The 23,918-nt window shown below is 32.4% G+C and overlaps 1 long non-coding RNA gene across 1 annotated transcript; it reads left to right on the forward strand.

Moving 5' to 3' along the window:
• The first annotated feature begins 17,715 nt into the window (after nt 1-17,715).
• Nucleotides 17,716-18,506, forward strand: LOC122294766. The gene is made up of 2 exons (XR_006237713.1): nt 17,716-18,056; nt 18,142-18,506. It is a non-coding gene; the product is annotated as an uncharacterized LOC122294766 (long non-coding RNA).
• The last annotated feature ends 5,412 nt before the right edge of the window (nt 18,507-23,918 follow it).

The raw sequence follows: 23,918 nt of genomic DNA on the forward strand, positions 1-23,918 counted from the left end.
AATGCATTGGGAACATAAATCTTTTAAATCATCTTTATCCGTACTGTAACACTGAAAAGGTATTTGGAATCATATAATTATTTCCGGCCAGTTGGGACGTCTAGTAAATTGCTGCTCACTGCTCAGATAACATTTTCTTCATTGATGAGCTCCCCCAACCATTTTCCATTGTTTCTCTTCAAAAATTCATGGCGTAGAAAGTAAGTACTTCATCTTAGAAGTAAAATGGGCTACTTGAGAAGAAAAAGTCTGACAAGGCATTATAAGTGGTGACTATCCCGTTGTTGGTAGAGAGAACACGGTTAATATTTCAAATATTCTATTTCAGTATTTACAGAAGGGTAGAAAATAATGACTTATTTCTCAATCTTTTATTAATTTATGCATCAGTTAACACATGCTCTGGTCATTAATCAAATAATGACTTATTTCTCAGCCTTTTATTAATTTATGTATCAGTTAACACATGCTCTGGTCATTAATCATTTATTGATTGGTGGTGAGTTTCACAATTTCACAAGAACTATCAATTCCACCCTAAGAGTAGCCAGAGAAGTTGCAGAATGCTTGTCCTGACTCTGATGAGATGGCCTACCACTGGATACTGCTTTTAAAGATGAGAGAGATGACAATCCAGATAAATACATTTTACCCCCATTCACCATTTAATGCATCCCCGTAATTATTTTTATTGTTCATGTGGGCAAATTTTCAGGCTTTAGTTGGTTATGATGTAAATTTCCAAGTTTCATAGTTTACAGTACAATTTAAAGAAAGAAAAGCAGTAGCACCTCGCAGATGCAAATGTTTATTTAGTGAGAGTTTTTACTTTGCTATATCCACCCTTCGTGTAGTCTGAATTCTTAAAAAAGATTCGGTAGAATTTTTTGGTCCGAATTCGGTAATTTTAGCATTTCTGCATTTAATTTGTTGAGAGGACGTCGTGATCCAATAAGATGCAGACAGTTGTTTCACCATCAATGGACAACTGGTGAAAGACGGTAGGCAAGTCGTGTTTTAATTCCTATTCGTGTTTAAATTATGAATATTTAATTATATAAATCAATTGGAATATAATCTTTTAAGTTAAATGTATCACATTTTTAAATCTTAATTCAATTTAATTATATAAAAAATGATTAATTTTGTGTAAATAGATTGATTTGTTTATAAATCTTATATTAACGAGTAAATCTATTTTAATCTCAATCCGTTAATATTAAATCTAAATTTATTAAGTTTATATCATGTTCTGTTTAATTTACTGATAGTATCTCATATTGTAATTGTATTGATAATCTTATACAAATGTTGCTATTTATAAGTCTTATAAACTACATATTATATAATTTTTTATTTTTTAAATTTTTTTAAGTTTTATTTTTTTAAAAATAATTAAATTATTCTGTTTATTATCTATATACTATATATTTAATAAGAAAAAAGAATTAAAAAAATAATAAAAAGAATAGTGTATGGTATTTGATATTTATAAATAATTTTTTTTTTCTTTTATGTTTTTTGGTTCTAGATCAGGTGGGAAGGCAATAATTGAAGGAAAATTCTTCTTGTCATTCTCACACTTCACACATCACACTTATTTTAATTTTTTTTATTTTTTATATAATAAATATGTAGTGTGTGAATGATAAATAAAATAATTTAATTATTTTAATAAAAATAAAATAAAAAATAAAAAATAATATTTTAATATATAAAATATGTTATGTAAAATGATACGTAGTATTCCTCGTAATTAAATAGCGATAACAGTCGACATACATCTGTTTTACCGAATGTCTGAAAACGAGTTATCTTTAGGTTAAAGCAGGACCAGTCTAGCCAGACTAGCCTGCCCCCACTGTTCGGCCCGTGTTTGGGGATTCACATGCCAATACTATTAACACAATGTGCTCAAAAATACAAATTTCATATATCTAAATATTATCAATTTTATATATCAAAATGACCACTTCTATCAATAAACATTAATATATACTAAAAAAACACTTTATATCATCAACTTAATATAAATTTAATATATTAAAATCATCTTAATACAAATTTCACAAAATTGATTTTAATAGGTACGAGAGAGAGAGAAAATAATAAAATAATGTTTGAAGAGTCAATTGTGGTTTTTCAAACTTGAATAAACACTATTTATAATTCTTTAAAATTTTAAAGATACATAATCTAATATAGACTAATTTAAAAAAATATCATGTAAATATAAACATGAATATGAAGATGCATAAGCAATTGCCAATGTTCTAAGCTCTATAAATACTGAAAGAGATCGAGTGTTCCAAGCCAAGTGTCACTACAAGAGATATGATTTTTTGAGACAAAAAATTTTGTCTCAAAAAATGGAAATTTCGTCCCTAAAAGTTTTGGGAGACGAAAAAATTTCGTCTCTATTTTGTCTCAAAAAGGCTGTCTCAGAATGTTTTCGGAGACGAAAATTGATTTTCGTCTCCGAAAAGTATTTTTAGGGACGAAATTGGGCGGAACCGGTCGAAACCGTTCGAACGGGAAATTTTTTCTGAGACAAAAAAATGTCGTCTCAGAATCAAGTTCGAACGGGAATATTTTTGTTCGAACAACATGAAATGTTAATTCGAACCAATAACCATATCTGACCAAGTCCGTTCGAACAAAAAAGTTCGTAAGCGACTTTAGTTCGAAGAAAAATATTAACTGTTCGAACAAATAATCTATTTACAGAAATCTTCTGTTCGAACGGACTTTTAGAAATGAATTTATTCGAATGAATATTTATTTGTTCGAACGAACGCAAGGATTGTATTTCCCGGTAAGTTCGAATGGGTATATTTTTGTTCGAATGGGAATTTATTGGTTCGAATGGATATGTTTTTGTTCGAATGTATGCAGAAATGGTAATTTACCATTCAAACGGCATTGATCAAACAAAATGAAATTGATACTAATACAAATTGTAATCTATATACATCAATTATTCAAATGTTTACAAACATCGTAAATATTAAAGGCTATTAAAAAAAAACAAATGAATTATGATTGTGGTGGTGGTGGTGGTATAGGGTTTTGGGACATCATTAATTGAAATTGTTCAAACATTTTTTGGTTATTTAATTGTAGCCTCTCTTCTAATCTTGCTTCTAAATCTGCTGCTTGATCTAATCGGGTCAACAACTCTTTTTCCTTCGATCTCAATCGTTCTATCTCAAGTGCAGCTTCCTCTAATTTTTTAGTGTTGTCGTCATTCGATCTAGCTTTAGAAGATGATGAAGATGTTGAGGATGGCTTCACGCAACGTCCTAAGCCCCTCAAATATCCAGAACGTGATCCAAGAACTTGAGAAAAGATTTGAGCATCGTTGACAGATGATTCATCAGATGGATCCGCAACAGTGTCTTTAAGAGATATCATCTTGTCCTGGAAAAAGAAAAACATTAAAATTAGTATATGTAACAAAAATATGTTTAGACAATGAAATTAAATAAACTTAAACTTACATAATTTGCCTCTGCCTCAGGATTGCTCCAAACACCATCACGATTTTTATGTGCTTTAGCATACAATTGGGTCAGATCATAATCAGTAGGATTTTCTTCTTGCTGCAAAATGAAAATTAATATTATAATTTATACGAAAAAAGTGTATATATTAAGATTTATTGGAGACAATAAGAACTAACCATTTTTTTTGACAAGCGATGAAAAGATCGAGAACCCGCGTGATGGTGTATCGTTAAATTTGATCTATTTGTTTTGTTCACTGTACTCCGTTTCTAAAAAAAAGAATTATAATTTTTATTTAATACATCTATTATATATTATTAAAAAAAAATAGTAGCGAAATTACCTGATAAGTAGGATCTTCAAACAGATCACAAACTTTCTCCCATTCGTTTGGTGGCATTGCTTGGAATGGATTTTGACGCGCCTCTGTCGTAGTACTGAACTTCTGGTAGTGTGCATGGCATCGACCTTTGTACCTCCGAAATGCATTCGACATGAGTTCTTCAATCGTTAGTCGATCCTCCCGCCGACCAAAATTTAATTCAAACTCGTCCTTCAAAGAATTATAAACAATTAGTATAATTTCAAACATTCGCATTTAAATAAAAATGTTATACAAAGTAACTTATTACCAGACAACGATTTTTGATGTGGTCTTTCACATCTTGGGGAACTTTAGCCCAGGATGATGTAGCCATCGGTACATACGTGCGAGTAAGTGTACCAACATAAGAAGCAAGCCAAGCTGCCGAATCCCCAGAGCCACCGGTGTGATCATCAGATATATCAACTTTAATTTTACCTACTTTCCTTACCTTTTCTATGCAGACACCCCTTGTAATGCCTCTAACTCGGCGCTGGTTTACAACAGCTATATATACAAATGGCTTAGAATATATTTTAATTAAATTAATCGTATTTGAAAGATATACATTGAAAAAATACCTTGTTCTGGTTCTGGTGACGGTGGCCCACCATTGTTGGCAGGTGAAGCACACGGGGATTCGCTAAGTGGTGGGGATGGCTCACGTGTTCTTTTGCGTTTAGGAGGCATATTGTTTGAAATTATAATAAATTATTATTCGAACAAAATACATGAAATATTTTTATAAGAATTTTACCTACACGCATATCTGTTTGAAAATCATTCGGTATCAGTATTGCTGGACCAATCGCTCTCATCCTCAGTAGACACTTCAGTTGATTCATGTTCTTCCGACATGTCACCTTCAATTACTTCGGGTTGAACATCTTCTCTGCGCAATGGGACCATGTCATAATGGCTTAGATCAACAAATAGATTGATGCCTGATTCATTTTCTTGATATGCTTCTTCATCGTCTGGACTATCAACTTCTTCATGTGGTTTGTCTACCTCTGGAATATAATCATACACATTTCTTGGCGCAAATTTCTCGACTATTCTCCATGGATTTCCAAACTCCGGATCATCTAAATAAAAAACTTGATTTGCTTGGCATACGAGAACAAATGGGTCGTCCTCATACCATTTGCGAGATGTATTGACACTTACAAAATATTCATCCTTACGCACTCCCAATCTAGGATTCGAGACATCCCACCAATTACATTTAAATAACCAGACCATATATCCCCCCACATACTTTAATGCTATGATATTCTCCACAATTCCGTAAAAATCAATATTTTCATCCCCATGGCTTCCTTCGACAACAACCCCACAATTTTGAGTTTTCCTATATCGTTCTCTGTCTGCTGTGTGAAATCTATATCCACGCACCAAACATCCTGAATATTGGATAGCCCGCTTAGACGGACCACATGCCAAAGCATATACTTCTGGTGAGATTTCACTTGAATGTTCATTATATTTCGATGCAACCTACATAAATAAATTTTATTCTACTTATATCAATATCATATATAAATATGATGACACCTACAAATTAAATAAAGTTTAAAATACTTTCAAGCATAATTTTTTCCCGAATAATACCGTATGTTCAAACCATGAGGCAAATTCTTCTTCATGCGTCTTTTCTACGTCAGTCACACCATTCGTGCGAAGTAGTTGTATATGTTCGCTGTATATGTTAATGTGAGTTATTAATTTGTATAAATATATACTATATTATTAGAAATGCACTTAATACTACTACCAAATTAGATGATCATCACGAACCTCAAATACTGTTCAATTTCTTCACAATTATTTAAGACATACCATCGAGCTCTTTCAAACTCTCGCCCACATAGGTCATAGCCCCCTTGTGCACCTATAGGTCATACTTTCTGGGAAAACACGGTAAATGCTGACGAAACTCCCATTTGTCCACCTTCATAATTTCGATCCGGTCTCGTAAATCTAGTATCAATCCCACGAAAATACATTGAACAAAATGTATGCCACTCATTATGAATATATGACTCTGCGATCGATCCTTCCGGACGAGCCTTATTCCCCACAGATCGCTTAAGTTTTTCCAAAAACCGTTCAATAGGATACATCCATCTATACTGAACGGGGCCAGCAACTAAAGCCTCATGAGGGAGATGCACAGCCAAATGAACCATTACATCAAAGAATGAAGGCGGGTACAAACTCTCCAATTTACACAATATCAATGCAATGTCAGCTTCCATTTTTAATAAGGCATCAACTTTCAACGTTCTACTGCAAATATTTCTGAAAAATTGCCCTAATTCTGTGATAGCTGTACGAACATCTGGAGTAAGCTTTCCGCGCACACCAACTGGCAACAATCGCTGTAAAAATATATGGCAGTCGTGACTTTTTAGACCAGTTATCTTCCAATCATGAGGTCGGACACATCTTGACATGTTCGAAGCATAACCATCGGGTAATTTGATTGTCATAAACCAATCACAGAATTTCTTTCTCTCATCACTTGAAAGTGTATACCATCCAATGGGCATATAAGCTGATGACCTAGTATCTTGCAAATGCAACTCTGATCTGATTCCCAACTCTTTCAAATCTTTACGAGAGTTGACTGTATCTTTTGTTTTTCCTTGTATTGACATCAGGGTACCCAAAATATTCTCACATATATTTTTTTCAATGTGCATTACGTCTAGATTGTGACGCAGTGTTAAGGTAGACCAGTATGGCAACTCAAAAAAAATACTTTTTTTGGTCCAATTCAATTCCACTGCTTGTCTTTTCCTCTTTCGGCATCTTGCATTCTTTCCAAATCTGTTGTCTGGGACATCTGCCAATTGAGTGAGAATATCACTGCCAGAATACTCTGGCGGTGATGACCTACGATCAACCGTTCCATCAAACATTACCCTATTGTTTCGCCATCTATGATCATGAGGTAGATATCGACGGTGTCCCATGAAACATAATTTCCGGCCATTCGCTAACCACTGAGACTGTGTATCTTTGTTACAAACAGGACAAGCCATTTTTCCCTTTGTGCTCCACCCAGACAAGTTTCCGTATGCCGGAAAATCATTAATTGTCCAAAGTACTGCAGCATGCATTTTGAATTCACGCGAAGAGGCCACATCATATGTATTGACACCCTGTTCCCACAACTCTTTCAACTCTTCCATCATTGGTTGCAAATATACATCTATTTCATTTCCTGGTGACCTTGGCCCTGGAATCAATAGAGTCATCATAAAATAAGGATCCTTCATACACTTCCATGGTGGCAAATTATAAGGCATTACTATGACAGGCCAAGTGCTATGAGAAGTGCTCATGTTGCCAAATGGATTAAACCCATCAGTTGCTAAACCAAGACGTACATTGCGAGGTTCTTCAGCAAACCATGGATACTCGTCATCAAATTTCTTCCATTGTAAGGAATCTGCAGGATGAGTGAGAAATTGATCATTTTGAACTCTTTCTGTGTGATGCCAAGTCATATCTTTCGCAGTCATCCGGGAAGTAAATAATCTTTGAAGTCGAGGAATAAGCGAAAAATGTCTTAGCACTTTCTGGGGTACATTACGCTTATATGATGTCCATCTTGACTCAAGACACACCGGACATGATTCACATTCTGCATATTGCTTCCAGAAGAGAACACAATCATTCTTACATGCATGGATGATATTATAATCAAATCCTAACCCTCGCTTCAATTTCTTCGCTTCATAAAAATTTCGAGGTACTACGTTATCCTCTGGCAGAGCCTCTTTAAATAATTCAAGCAGCATATCGACAGCCTTTGCAGAAATACGACAAATAGACTTTATATGGAGCAACCTGACAGTGAATGACAACTTGCTATGACGGGTGCACCCTTCGTACAATTCTCGTTGTGCATCCTCCCACAATGATCCAAAGTCTTCATTTCCCCCAAATGACTGGGTAGATGTTCCTTCTCCAACCCTGGCACCAAATATGCCTGCACCAAGATCTCCTAACATTTCAGTCATATCTTCTCCATTATCATAACCATCATCAGAAATATCAACATTTATGTCCTCCGTGTCGATCTCGTTACATTCATCCATCTGGTTGGTGTGACTGCCAAATCTAACTCCTTGGGGAAATGGTTCTCCATGTAAAACCCAATGTGAATATTTACCATCAATTCCATTTACGAATAAATGATCCTCCACAGCCGTCATATTATAAGAACTAAGGTTTTTGCACTTCTTACATGGGCATCTTATAAATCCTCGACTATCAACACTCCCACAAGCAAATTCTAAGAAAGACTTCACCCCTTGTGCATATTGCTTATAGTCTTGACCAAGTCTATCTCCCAACAACATCCAACTTTTGTCCATCTATAAAAGAAAACCATAATCATGGGATAAACACTATCATTCAACTATTACAATACATGTGTTTAATTACCCTTAAGGTAGTTGGTCCTATCCCATTCGAGAGACTATCATCTATATCGCATATATACTCAGTCTAGAACTCGTATGTTAGTAAAAATTTCGGCAGCATTTCCCTACAATTCTCCAAGTATGCTAGTCACGATAAGCCGTCGACCCTATTCAGGAGCCGAGAAGCTTATGAACTACATACTCGAAGAATGTAGAAAAATGCTAAACCAAAATTTAAATTGACTAACACAGGAGTTATAACTAAGTATATATGCCATATAGATGATAGAATCCCAAACTGTCCACTTTGGACAATTCAAGAGTTATACCCAAATATTCTTTAAGAGAATATTTGGCCACAACTCTCGAACGGGTCTAAGGTTTAACTACATGTAAAATAACTACAAAATCCAAACACTCAGTAGTAAACATAACAAGCATACATCACATGGGAAGATTACATTACAAGTATACATGATGGGCCATTAAAGATTTTGAAATATTTAATACTTGAGTACTTACTTATGTTCAAATATTTAATTATAATTTTTTAATTAAATATCTTATTATTATATTTGGAGTATTAAGCTATTTAATCAGTGTACTTAGATATAATTAATTATACATTATGTATTAATAATCTTATTACTTGAGTACTTAAATATCTTCACATATTTAATTATAATTTTTTAATTAAATATCTTATTATTATATTTGGAGTATTAAGCTATTTAATTAGTGTACTTAGATATAATTAATTATACATTATGTATTAATAATCTTATTACTTGAGTACTTAAATATCTTCACATATTTAATTATAATTTTTTAATTAAATATCTTATTATTATATTTGGAGTATTAAGCTATTTAATTAGTGTACTTAGATATTATTAATTATACATTATGTATTAATAATCTTATTACTTGAGTACTTACTTATGTTCAAATATTTAATTATAATTTTTTAATTAAATATCTTATTATTATATTTGGAGTATTAAGCTATTTAATCAGTGTACTTAGATATAATTAATTATACATTATGTATTAATAATCTTATTACTTGAGTACTTAAATATCTTCACATATTTAATTATAATTTTTTAATTAAATATCTTATTATTATATTTGGAGTATTAAGCTATTTAATTAGTGTACTTAGATATAATTAATTATACATTATGTATTAATAATCTTATTACTTGAGTACTTAAATATCTTCACATATTTAATTATAATTTTTTAATTAAATATCTTATTATTATATTTGGAGTATTAAACTATTTAATTATCACTGCAAATAATAAGTATTTAATTCTGTGATACTGTTCGAACAAACACTCTATAAGTTCGAATGGAACGCTGGTCGAGTTTTATTCCGTTCGAACAAATAAAAATTAATTCGAACGGTATTCAGAGCGTTCGAATTAAACCAACCCAGAAACCAATCACGAAACAGAGCACAAAACTGATAAACAAAACACAATTTCTGCATTCATGATGCCATATTTCAATACAACAAACTCAAAACTATATGAATATATCTAAATATGATTATTAAACAACTTAGAAAACTAATAAAACTTACCTCTTGTACTAGCAATTCAAACTTTAGTCAATCCACAATACCTATATATTTACATAAAACACATTAAACTGTTGTTCTATCCCAACAAATAAATGCAAAAACTCTATAGATATTTGTAAACGAAAATCGGAATGAAAAATACAAAAAAACACAACTTACCTCTTGTCCTTCTCCTTTCTCTCTCAAGAATCTCTTCTCTCTCAACGCTTTCAAGCTCTCTCTCTCCACAACACTCTCTCACAGCCTCTGCCACGCTCTCTCTCCTTTTCTCAATCTTCAATCCGAGTGAAAATGAAGTGAAAGGATCGGATTAATAATATGTGCATTTCAGTTCGAACTAACTTTTAATCAGTTCGAACGCGAAAATCCAAATACCGCTAATTTTTCCCACAATTTTTCCCGTTCGAATTAATATTTTTCCAGTTCGAACAGAAAAAGGAATATTCTCCAGCATATACTGATAACTTGGCGCGAATTTTCCCTCCAAACAAAAAAATATTTGTTCGAACATAAATTATCTCTATTCGAACTAACTGCATATTAGTTCGAACAGATAATTAGATAAATATATAACTATACACATAATACACCCAATATTATTATGTGTATATGTAAAAATTATATAGACTATATAATACTAAGTGTCACTAATATCATAATACTAAGTTTCTTATCAATCTATAATATTATGTATTTAAAATAGTATAATATTTTATTTACAATCACTAATAGTGTTATACTTATAAGTTAGTATCACTATAAGTATAATACTAAGTATCACTAATAGTATAATACTAAGTGATATTAAAGTATAGATACCATCAAAATATGAAAACTAATAATACTGTAATACTTTATAATATAGTCCAAGTACTTGGTTTATTATTAATATACAAACTAAATATATTAGAAATATGTTTTTTATACATATAATTAATGCAATGTTTTACTATATACTTACTATATTTACTTTATAATGCAATGCTTTAGACAATACTATTTTATACTCATCTAATCCATAATATATATACTATTACATATATATATACTAGATACTTACAATATATATAAGTAACTAGTATAAAACTCTATACTATTGATATATAGTTATCTAATATATATTATTATATATACTTGGAACTAAATTTTTTATTAGTACTAGTATACTCTGTATTATATACTATTATTACTAATACTTCTCAATTGTTTTACCTCTTGTACTTATATATATATATATATATATATATTTTTATGAACTATTATATAATTCATTCGAACTTATACCCTACTAATTCGAACTTATACCCTTTTAGTTCGAACTAATTATTCTTCCATTCGAACGAAATCACGTTATTTAAGCCGCGAACCAGTTTCCTTTCCGGATCATTTCGTTCCTCCTCTCATTCGAACTCTTCGATTCCTCCGCCGTTAGCAGCCACAACGCCGCCACCAACTCCGACCAACTCCTCAAATCTCCTAGAACAAGAGGTATGGGTTAAAGGTGCTTTATTTTCATTAGTTTTTTAGTTAGTTTTGGGGGGTTCGGATTTTGAATCAATCCGGCCCCATTTTGTTGTTTTGGGGGCAAATGACACAATTATAATCGGTAGAAATGATAGGGATTTACTCCTAAATCATTTCTACCGATTAAAATATTGGATTCCTTCATAAAAATGAATGTGTCGGTTCGGTTCTGAGTCGACTCAGCCATGTCTGTTTGGCTCAGGTCCGTTCGAATGAATATAAATTCCATTCGAATTGAATTCAAGTCCATTCGAATTAAATTTATGTTCATTCGAATGGGATATAATTTTATTCGAATGGATTTTAGGTTAATTCGAATGGCAATATCTGAGGTCATTCGAATTAATTTTATGTTCATTCGAATGAATTTAAATTTCATTCGAATGAATATAATTTAATTCGAATGGAATTAAAGGCCCTTCGAATAAGCAGTTGTCAACCATGATAGCACAACATCATCATTCCTCTAATTAAATTTAATTAGATCACATATATCTTTTATACATCAACAGTATACTAATGGCAAGCAGCAGCGGAAGAAAACGTTCCAGACCCCAGACAGTAGAAAGTACCTCCGCATCTCCTTCTCAGCCGGCCGTCAGGCCTATACTAGTTGAGCGGGAGATCATTCTAGGTGACTTCCGTGACCTCACTTGGGAGGGGCGGAGCATACATGACATCATCACCGATCGTGGATGGACCCCGATCTGTCGACAGAGTGGCACAGCATATCCTGAGATGGTCGGTGAGTTTTACCGTGCCATGGGTGAGCAGCCTGGTGATGCTCTATGCTATAACTTAGTGGTCCGGGGAGTGAGTATTATATTCTCTCCCCGCGTTATTGCTGAGTTTCTAGATTTGCGACGAGAGCCCGGTGCCTATCCTGCAACAGCAGCAACGAGAGCAGCTGCGAGATCAACGACTGCACCATCTGGAGAGGACACAACAGTCGCATCCTCATCGCCAGTGCCGAATGTACAGACCGCAGAGCTGGATGCTAGCTCGGATGATAGCGAGAGCGGTGATGAGGTACCTGATGATGGTCTCACAGACGATCAGGTTCGTGACCTAGTGCGAGACCCTGAGGCTCCTCCATATGATGGCAGTAAAGTGATCAGACAGGCCGACTGTATAGCATTTTTCAGAATGCTTAATTTGATTGTTGTGTATAACATTGATCCGAAAAAACACAAGACTGATTTTGGGATCGAGCGGGCCAGATTTTTGTTACGGTTAGCACAGGGAGAGCCGATTGATCTAGCATTATATTTCTTCCTCTGCATTCGCACAGAGTCACGCTATTCGGGTGGAGGTAGTCTACCATTTGCGCTTTTGATATCTAACCTCTTACTCCATTCAGGAGTTACAGTGACTTTGACTGAGCGGAGGTCGCCACAGATGGGGCCCGTTAACAAGATCACATTCAGTAAGAGCAAGGGTCACTTGTCGAAAACTCGTCCAGTCCTACAGGATCAGCCTCTGCCTACTGATCCAACTTCTACTGCTGCTGCCCCTATTGAGAGACACCCTGCTGGGGCTACTCCAGATGAGGTACGAGCTATATTGGCGGACCACCGCGACATTTTATTGAGGGACTTCATTCAGCCCATGATGGAGAAGCTTAAGGACCTAGAAGGACGCTTGCAAACTTTACAGGAGGATTTTGATTTATATAATAAATAAATATTATTAGTAATTTTTTTACTTTTTTATGTTGTATAGAACGTCTAACTCATTTTGGAATATAATTATTAATGCAGTATAGTTTTTATTTTTAGTGTTTGCTAGCCTAGTCTTTATTGTTAATAACACATTTCTTCTCATTATACTTAGTGTTCACGATAATTGAAAAAATGACACTATCTTTAAATTAATATTTAGTTAACTAAAATATTTTTAAATTAATTACATAAAATTAATTATTTATGAATTTGTAAATATTTTAATTCATTGTAAATCATAATATATAATATATAGAACTTTTTATTTACTTTGGAAATGATAAAAAAATTAATAGAAAAAATATGTATTCTTACAATTTTAACAATATATCTTTTCAATTAAATAATACCGTTCGAACACGTTAATACTAATTCGAACAAATAATATTGCATTCGAATTAATTAATTTTCTGTTCGAATTAAATTTAATTAGTTCGAACGGTATAGATTTTTGGAGACGACCTAATTCGTCTCAAAATCTCAAGTTCGAACTAATTTTTTTTAGTTCGAATGGATTTATAAGGTTTTCCATGTTCTGAGACGAAATTAAAATTTCGTCTCAAAAAAGTACTTTTAGGGATGAAATTAATTTCGTCCCTAAGAAATTTCGTCCCTAAAAATTAAATTTCTTGTAGTGTGTTGATCACTCCACCGACAACGAGATATTCAATAAAATTTAAAGTAAAAATAAAAACAAAAAAATTAAATATAACAATGAGAGGAGAGTAGAATAAAGAGAGACCGACAAACAAGAAATGGTTTCCTCGAATTATTTCATGCTTATGAAATTTCTTTGAATCATATGCATGTATGATTTGTTCACGCGAATATTTAAACAAATTAAAGGTTAGTTAGACACCGACCAAGCAAAAAGGTAATTAAAAAAAGGCTTTACTAGATACAGTCGGGAAATGCAGTCGGCGTGCAGTCGGTTGTACGGAATAAATAAAAAAAATTATAAAAAAATTATTTTATATTCAGGGAGACCTACATGAATAAAAAAAAGTTATAAAAATAATTTTTTTTTCATGTAAGTTTCGTATTAATTCACTTTTTTCTCTACGACTGCATGCCGACTGCATTTCCCGACTGCAAAAAGTATTTCTCATTAAAAAATCTAACTTATGAGAAAACTAACCGACTATTAAACCAATCTTCCTTCTTTTTTCCTTTGATTTCATTCACTAAAGAAAGAAAACATGCGGCTAAGGTGGGTGGAACTAAAACAACAAAAAAATGTAAAAGAAGGATTATTTTCTTTTGAAAAGGGTTACGAAACAAATCTTATAAAAGTAAGTTTACAAACCAAGATAACTTTGTATGCATTTGCGGAATCATGTTGAAGCTCGAGGCCTCAGTAGCCTGCAAAAAAAAGAATAATTATTATTTAAATTCAAATAAAATTTGATAAAACATATGGCAGAGGTTGGACTTTGGAGTTGCATTGCTCTTTGCCTTCCTTAGAGCGTTATTTGACAAAATGGCATTTCACGAAGCCAAACACAAGAGGAAGAAAATTTATTAGTCCAAGTATTATTGAAAATCTAATAATAATAATAATAATAATAATAATAATAATAGCAATCGCAACAAATTCTTATTGAATCGATCCATGATGAATTTTGGCCAGCAAAATGTTTTATCGGGAATTATTATGAGCGCAAAAGTTTCAACAGTATGCCATGATTCATTGACATTAATGGTTTTGAAGGGAAACAATGGACTATTTTTCCCCGTCCATAAGTACTGGAAGAGTGTTTGAAATAATATTGGCCGTGTTCACTTCAACGATGATGGGATATTCATTCAAATTCTTTAAATATTTATTAACGTTACATCTGAAAGAGGAAATTGATGAATTGGTTTATTTTCACATAGTACTCCGACATTTTAAAAAATATGCATGGAACTTAGATAAAATTTCTGATGCAAAAGTCTTTAATTTTATGTCCACCGATATATATATATAAATATATATATATATATATATACACCAGCTAACAAATGGGAAAAAGAAAAATAAAGGAGTAACTTCGAGAATTGCTTTCGAAAAAACTTACAAATCTTTTTATTTTTCTTGTAAGTTTGGATGATATTGATTGAATTAGCTTATTAAAGAAATCAGTTTGAATAGAGACGAAATATCATTTCAAGTAAAAACTTCAACTGCCCAAGAGGGGGGAAAAAAGTAAAAACATAAGCCATGAATGCATGCGTCAAAATGTACCATGTGAGAACTGAGAATCATAGTTGGCTCTGTACTCGGTGGTCAGACAATGAAAACAGCAAAAGACAATAACTGAACATTAGAAGAGGGTTGGGGAAGTCATCAATGAGGAAAATGGCATCTCAGCAGTAAATTCGGATACTGACATCACCAAACATCTTAATTAAAATCACTTCGGCACGTTTGCTTTTATTTTTTGTCCGCTTTTTTCGCAATCTAGTGATGCTGATATTGGACTCTATTAATTAATTAATTATTTAATTCTTGAAAAATATAGAAATATTATCCGATGTTATTACAGAATCTATCCATATGATAAAATTTGTGTTGTCAAAAGCTCTAAAAACTCTCACTAAATAAACATTTGCATCTGCGAGGTGCTACTGCTTTTCTTTAAATAAACATGTGCCAATGTTACTACTAGATAGTTATCTCGTTGTTATTGGAAACGGGCCGAGATTCCTCAAAACTGATAAGAGCTTGTATAGTGAGGTGGGCCATGGGCTGGCTAATGGCCCAAATCTACTTAGGCCTCCTCAGCCATTATATCCTCTCTAAGGTGTACATTGCCTATTGTCCTGCATAGGTTTGTCAAAAATGGATAATAATTACAAAAATTTTATGTATAATCACTTTTATATATTTTTTTATACATTCTAATTATGTAATTGATTAAATATTAAAAAAAATTAACGTAATTAATCATATTAATAAAATATGTAAAAAATATATAAAAATAATTATACGTAACATTATTATTAAATTATATCTACATAGTGATTGACACCAGTAAATTATAGCAAGAAGACAAACAAAGAAACATGAATTTTGAAAATAAAACAAGGGTGGGCGATCGGGAATATCCAGAGATTCTCCCGACACTACAAAACAAATAAGTTTTCGTGACCAGTTGGTTCGCATGTGGGAATGATGACACAATTGTACAGTTTTGCTTTTTGATTGATGGTCGGGATCTTTTGATCCATTATCTTTATAAATTCAAGCTGCATGCCCCACGGATTCATTGTCGAGAAATGCTTGGGATCTAATAATTGACAAGGTAATTTTTTTTTTGGAAAAATATAATTGTAAGTATAATTATATATTAATATGTGTATTAATGTGATGTGATTGATCAAAAAATAAATTTTATTAAAAATAGTGTTAATTTAAATTTTAAGTATAAATAAATCAGTATTAATATACAGATTAGTGTGCGACTGTGTTTGTATGTAGCAAAATTTTTTTTTTTTTTTTTCATTCTATTTTCTTAATATTCTTAATTTTTTTAAAATAGAAATGCTCGGCCAAGAAAATAGTCTAATCAATGGACAACTAGTCAATAAGGTCGTACAGTACAGTCTCATTTAATTGAGCGGTGCTATATTCACCTTTCGTGTAGTCTGAATTCTTATTGAATGGAACCTTTTTTTTTAATTTTTTTATATTCTTAAATTTTTTTTTTTAAAAAATTATATCATCACTTAAAAAAATTACTTAAACACTAACTTAAAAAAAAAATTTGAAAAAAAAAAGGATTCGGTAGAATTTTTTGGTCCGAATTCGGTAATTTTAGCATTTCTGCGTTTAATTCGTTGAGAGGACGTCCTTAGAATGACATCACCCTGAAAACGTAATTCATGATCCAATAAGATGGCAGACAGTTGTTTCACCACCAATGGACAACTGGTGAAAGAGGGTAGGCAAGTTTAAGGGTAGGCAAATCGTGTTTTAATTCCTATTTAAATTATGAATATTTAATTATATAAATCAATAGGAATATAATCTATTAAGTTAAATGAATCACATTTTTAAATCTTAATTCAATTTAATTAGATAATGAGTCGTACGATGGCATTCTTTTTTATTAAGTTAATAATTAATTAAAAATATATTAGCACTCATTTAAATTTATTCATTTTATATAAATAAATAAAATTGAAAGATATAACTGATTTGATTTGATTAATATAATTTTAAATAAAAGTAAAAATTTATATTTTTTAATAACTACAATATATTAATAAATATATATTAATATTTTTTAAATTTTAACATATAATAAAACAAATATTATAATATTACATTTTTAAATCTTAATTCAATTTAATAAGAAAAAAGAGTTAAAAAAATAATAAAAAGAATAGTATATGTTAAAAAAATAATATAAAGAATAGTGTATGGTATTTGATATCTTATTATCAATAAGTGCCAATAGCTTGAGCTACAGTGTTTTCGTCTAATATTTTTATTTCCAATTTTGCCCTTAATTTATTCCAAAATTACAGGCAGTTTCTTTTATTTCTGTTTTGCCGACAGATGTTTTAGTCTTTTTACATTTATAATCTTTTATTTCTTCCTCAGCTCCCACTCATTTCTCACAAACCTCTCTCTCTCTCTCTCTCTCTCTCTCTCTCTCTCTCTCTGAAGCTCACGAACCCAGCTCTCTGCCAAAGCCTCAAGATCCACTCCACCTCACCAAAAAGTTCAAACTTTTTACTACCCAGAAGATTACTCACCTACAAAAGCCATGACGATCGATCAGGATCTGCGATATCCGGTATTGATTTCTCACGTTTTCTCGGTCACCGCTTTTTTCATGTAGTCATGAGGATCAATCCGATTGTGGGTTTGATGCAGAGCTCAATCTCATTGATTGCTTGGACGTGGGCTTGAAGATCATGGTAATTTCATCTCCATGTCTTTTTGTTTATTTTTTTCTTTCTACTTTTTTCTTGCTGAACCTCTCTCTCTCTCATTGATCATCAGGTCGACGTTGATAATTCTGATCATGGCCGAAAAAGCATTTCTTCGCCAGCAAAGAACAAAGGTACTACTCATGTAAAGGACCAGACTGCAGTGAAAAAAATAAAGAGGAGGCAGCTCATGAGACTTTTGTTAAGACTTAATCATTTCCCACCGTGTCGGCTCCTTTGAGTCTCGGACCACAGGCCATCGTGGAGCGTTAGGCAGCTGTGGGCTCGACTGCTCTGCATCGCGTGGGGCTGCGAAGGTTCAAGAAATCATAGTCATATCCATAATCATATATTTGTGACCTTGGTGCCTTTTGATAAAGTGGGCTTCTTTTTTCCGAAAAATAATTGCAAGGGCATGTGATGCTTCTCTTGTCTTTATGTCCTGATTGGAAGTTCCTCGTTCTTCTCATTGCTAGCCAGCAATATACATACATACATAAATATATATATTTATATATTATATCAGAGAAAGATTAACATGATCTAAGATTAACCATGCATGCACACTGGGGGGTAAAAGTTGGGCATCTTTATCGATCCTTTCAGTGCCAGCTTGAAAGTTTGAAAAAATCATGGGTGGGATCTTTGAAGGGACTCTAGGCCTGAAAAACTGGAGGAAAGTTGGGTTAAATCTATATTAATAGTTGTCGACTTCTCTCTCATTTTCTTTCTTTAACTTAGAAGCACAATTTTTATTTTTTATTTTTTATTTTTTTATCATAATTAATGTTTTTTTATTTTTTTATAATGATGTTACTAATCGAATGGGGTCTACTCAGAAGTTTCACGAACTCTATATACACAGACAATCTAGATACGTGAAAGCTATCTAATTTATTGATATAATCTTCTTAATATATATTTTTTTATATTAACTCACCCACCTACCCACCCTACTGGGCCCTACTTTCACTATAATATTTTCTCACTAAATCATCTTCTATGTTTCAAAAGTTCCAAACAGAGATCTTTGTACAAGGTCTTCATTGGAGCATTAAATTTCTCTCTCCTGGCTGCTATATATGATAGCTTGATACATAGATTGATGCTTATAGTGCGCAATTATTGAGCAGAAAATTGTATAAGAAAATATTGGATACGATTTTATATATAAAAATATTAATGATTTTTAGAGCTAATTAATATAATAGTATAAATTTTTCTTGCATAACATGAATAATAATTAATAATGAACTGAGTTGATCATGATCAGTTTATTTCAATCTCCAACCAGCACGTTTCCTAATCTGATCCACTCAATTATTCGAACCCATCTTATAAAAAGTATCAGTTACTATTCACGTGGGATAAGGTTTTAAATACGATCAGTTTCAAATGTCCAATATGAGCAAGACTACTTGATTCTTTTCTGAGATGGTAAGTGGTAGTCTTTTAAGATATGGACAATTTCAAATTTTCAACACTTGGAAAATTTTCACATTTTATATAGACTAAACAATATATATAATGTTTAGTCTCACATGCAACAATAAAAGGAAGCTCAAGGGTGCCAAATTACATGGATGAAAAAGAATCGAGCTAAATGATTTTTTCCACCGAAATGATGTCAGGGATTACGTATATTAAAAATTTTTTTATCAATAGTGATAGTGCAATGGATAACTGATATTAGACGTGTGGATTCGAATTGTCATTGGAAAGTAGATGACAAATCCTTATTCAATGTTGGTCCCGCCTTGTCCTCCGTAATCAAAGCAAACATATCTTCCTTCTTGTGGGTTCCTTACTTTTTTTTATTATTTTATACTATTATATATTTTTTTAAATTGTTAGGGCTAATTTGGACTATTTTAAAGGGAGAATGGACAAAACAGAAATAAAAACAAACTCCCCGTAATTTTGGAATAAAGTTAAGGGTAAAATTAGAAATAAAAATATTAGACGAAAACACTGTAGATCAAGACACTTATTAATATAAAGATATTATATGCACTTATTAATATAAAGATATTATATGGAAACAAAGTCCTAAAGTGACGAAGGGTTAGTTGAATGGCAGTGGGCACGTGAGTAGTTGGTTCCCATAATGGGTATCATAAACTAAATCAAGTCTTGAATCCCATCATCTATCGATAATCGAGTTGGCATGCATGGAGATTCTCCAGTGTTATTCACGTGTGATCCCTCTATTTATTTTGTATAATTTTTTATAATTAGCATCTAATCAACTACTATATATATCATTTACATCACTGTCTCTTTATTTCGTACTCCTCCATGTGCATTTTTCTTCATTTATATACCTTTTTTTTTTGGGTAAATGATGCATGCATTGACCAAGTCAAGCTAGATGGATGCACTTCAACAACTACCCTTATAATTATGTATCTCAATACCGGCTATTTTCTCTAGGTAGCTGCTGCATGATGATGGCGATGGATTTGTTTTCAGAAGCTAGCATGCAGGGGATGATCTTGATTATATATCATAATCAACCAAATAGAATAATGAAAATGTAAGGCTAGCTGGCTTACTAAAATCATATTAATATAGTATATAAAAAATACGTAAAAATAACTACACATAAAAATTTTAGGGTTTGATCATAATTTATCAAATCTAAGGCTTAATTATTATTATTTTAAAAAAAAGTAAATAACTAAAAAAATAAATACTGAACCAACGCCACAAAAAGCCATAAGACTTTTCATATGCCCCAAGCCATCTTTTTTAAGTTATCACATGTTTTGCTCCGGCCACGAGCTTTGTTTTTTTTTTTTTTTTTTTTTTTTTTTTTTTTCCTGAAGGAAATATACTACTATTAAAAAACTAAACAAAATATCCATTTCGTTGTTGACTTGTTGTGGCATAAGCCATCTATTTCCCACCAGCGGTTGTCATGGGGAGGAAAATCGTGACTAAATAACATATTTCTTGTAGTGTTTGTGCTAATCTACATTCGATAATTTTGGGCGTTTGTAACGATGGAGCCCATAAATAATTGAATTATATAATGATCGACAGCTTTGAATTCAAATTTACAAATTCTCAACACGAAATTAACACAATTCAAAACGAAAATTAGCGGATAAACGTCAAGGATCCTTATTAATGGTGAATAAAACTATTCTATTTCTTGGCGGTACAGGTGGAATCGGATAAGAACAATGGAGAAGTCATCGTTTGAATAGTTGAAAACCCATTACGTGAATTTTTTAAAACTTTCATGATGCTCATCTAATCTCTATCGAATAAAAAAGTTTACAGGGAAAGTTAGTGCTAAGTCCCTTTCTCGAAAGCTCCCTCCTACCGACACATCTAAGAGCTTTCGCTCGGATTTGGTTTTGAGGAGACAAAGACCTATTATATTTGTTAAGTACTATTATATTTGTTAGTTTTAAAAAATAAAGATAGACAATTTCAGAAAATATAATAAACGGGTAGCATAATGTATTAAATATGATGTTATATCATGTTCATAGTGTTGCGAGTAGAGTAGTTAATCTAACAATGTAACGGGTCGAAGACAGACTTAGTTGAGCATCCAAACAAGTCGTAATTCACAAAAAAAAAAAAAAAAAAAAAACCGAAAACCGTTTTAAGGACGACTGGTTTTCATTTGGTGGGACAGAATCCACTTCTCAGCACAAAAATATTGCATGTGGGTTTCTCTTGTGTGTATTGTCACGTACACAAACCTCCCACATTACTCTAACGAAATAAAAGTAGGAAAAATATAGTTGTAAGCACAATTGTGTACTGATCTATACACCAATGTGATGTGATTGATCAAAAAGTAGATTTTATTGAAAACAATGTTAATTTAAATTTGAAGTATGAATGAATCAGTATTGGTACACAGATTAGTACGCGACTGTGCTTGCATATAACAAAACTCATAAAAGTATTCCCCATTGAGCCACCCCGACTTCTATCATTTCGCTCCTCACCTTCTCTTTCCTCTCACTTCTTTTCTCTACTTTTTTTTGCCCTATCTCATAGGGTTTTCATGTCCTGATAGTTTTGTTACTCTCATGAACTCCTGCCCTAAAGCTCTGTACAAAGAGATTTTGGCCGTTGTCTTCTTTGGGTTTCTCTTTTTTGTTTTCTTTGGAGGGTTTTCTGGTGGAAAACGGTGCGGATTCGACCTCCTGGGTTTTTTTAGCTGTACCCATGTCTAAGATTTTCGATTTCAGTGGTAAGCTCTCGATTGCCTTAGAAAAACATAAGCGATATACTTTAAATATTCTTCTAAATGACATAGTTAGTAGAGAATTCATCAAAATTAAGCCGTTAACCTCTGTCTCTTTCTCTGTTTTTTTCAACAAAAACGGTGGCCCTTTGTTTTAGACCAGACAACTCTGATCCGTAGAATTTTTACAGGTCTTCTATAGCTATTAGGCGCCTCAGCTATGATACTACGTTGCTCTTCTGTAGTTGTCAGGCGCCGCAGCTATGATACTACGTTGTTCTTCTGTAGTTGTTAGGCACCGCATAGCTATGACACTACTTTGCTCTTCTGTAGATGTCAGGCACCGCAGCTATGATACTACATTGCTCTTGTCTATTGTAGAGAAATACTTCACAAGAGATGAGTCGTCATAATTTTCTCTATAAAAGAATTATTCAGTTCATCTTCTTTCGCATCTCATCTTCTTTACTTTTCTGAAATTAGTTTACATTCTTACTCTGCAATCTCTTTCTGCTTTCTCACTTTGCAATGGCTCAACAATCTTCTCATTACCACTACATGAGGTATTCTGCACCTCGTTCACCAGTTGTTTTTGCTTCTTCCGTAGGTGCTATTATGCAATCTAATAATGATCTGACTAATAAGTCAGATAATGAACTTATCTACGAGCTTGTGAGTCTCGGTACCCGATACTCATCAGCCATTGTCGCATATTCTCAGCGACTACAATCCAGGACTGGTGGGGTTGACAAACTCCACGAGAATATTGCTATCCTTCAGCGGCTTCTTATGGAGTCCAACATGAAGATGGAAGCACTAAAGCGAGATAACAGAGATTTAAAATCTTTGCTTAAATCTTCTTTTCGAGTGGCTACTCCTTTAGATAGGAAAGGTATGCAGATTTTTGAAGAGCAAGAGCGTTTAAAGATTGAGGCGAAAAGCCTCAAATTTCTGTAATTTTGTTTCGACATAATAAAATAATACTTCACAAATATTCATATTTGTATTTCTATCTTCTGTTAGATCTTCTATGTGTTTCATTTTATTTTTCCTTTAATAATGCACAATTTCTTACAAAACCGTAATATGAATCTGAAATACTAATTGTATTTAAGAGATGGTATTTTAGATCTAATAATTTTATTCATCTCCTCCATGAATGTTCTCTAAATCCCAATTGAAACTTGTCATTTTACAAATTTTTTAGTTACAATTCACTTGTAAAATCTTTGCTTGTTATTTGAAAAAATTCCAGTGGATCAAGATATCAACAATCATGACAGTGTTGCTGCTCTCCTGTTAAACATGTTGATTCACATGAATAACCTCAGTTGCTTCAGTATACTGAATGAGATGTACTTATTTCTTTTGTTCTTTATTTTAGGACATTTTGAACTTTTGCCATTTATTGTAGTAATAACATAATTAAAGATGAACTGATGACTACTGCATAATATGCATGGAATTCTACCTGCAGTGTACTAAAATGAAGTAATTTGCTATGTTATATGTAATCAACACATTTCCTAATCAATTTGTGCTATTATCTGCTTCTACAAATTATTGATATGCTTTAGTGTTCTCAGAAGAGCAAAAGCACATAGTGAAATAGCTTCTGAATTTCAGGTCAGTGATGG

Source organism: Carya illinoinensis, chromosome 14 (genome assembly GCF_018687715.1).
Source record: "Carya illinoinensis cultivar Pawnee chromosome 14, C.illinoinensisPawnee_v1, whole genome shotgun sequence".
Taxonomy (NCBI): Eukaryota; Viridiplantae; Streptophyta; class Magnoliopsida; order Fagales; family Juglandaceae; genus Carya; species Carya illinoinensis.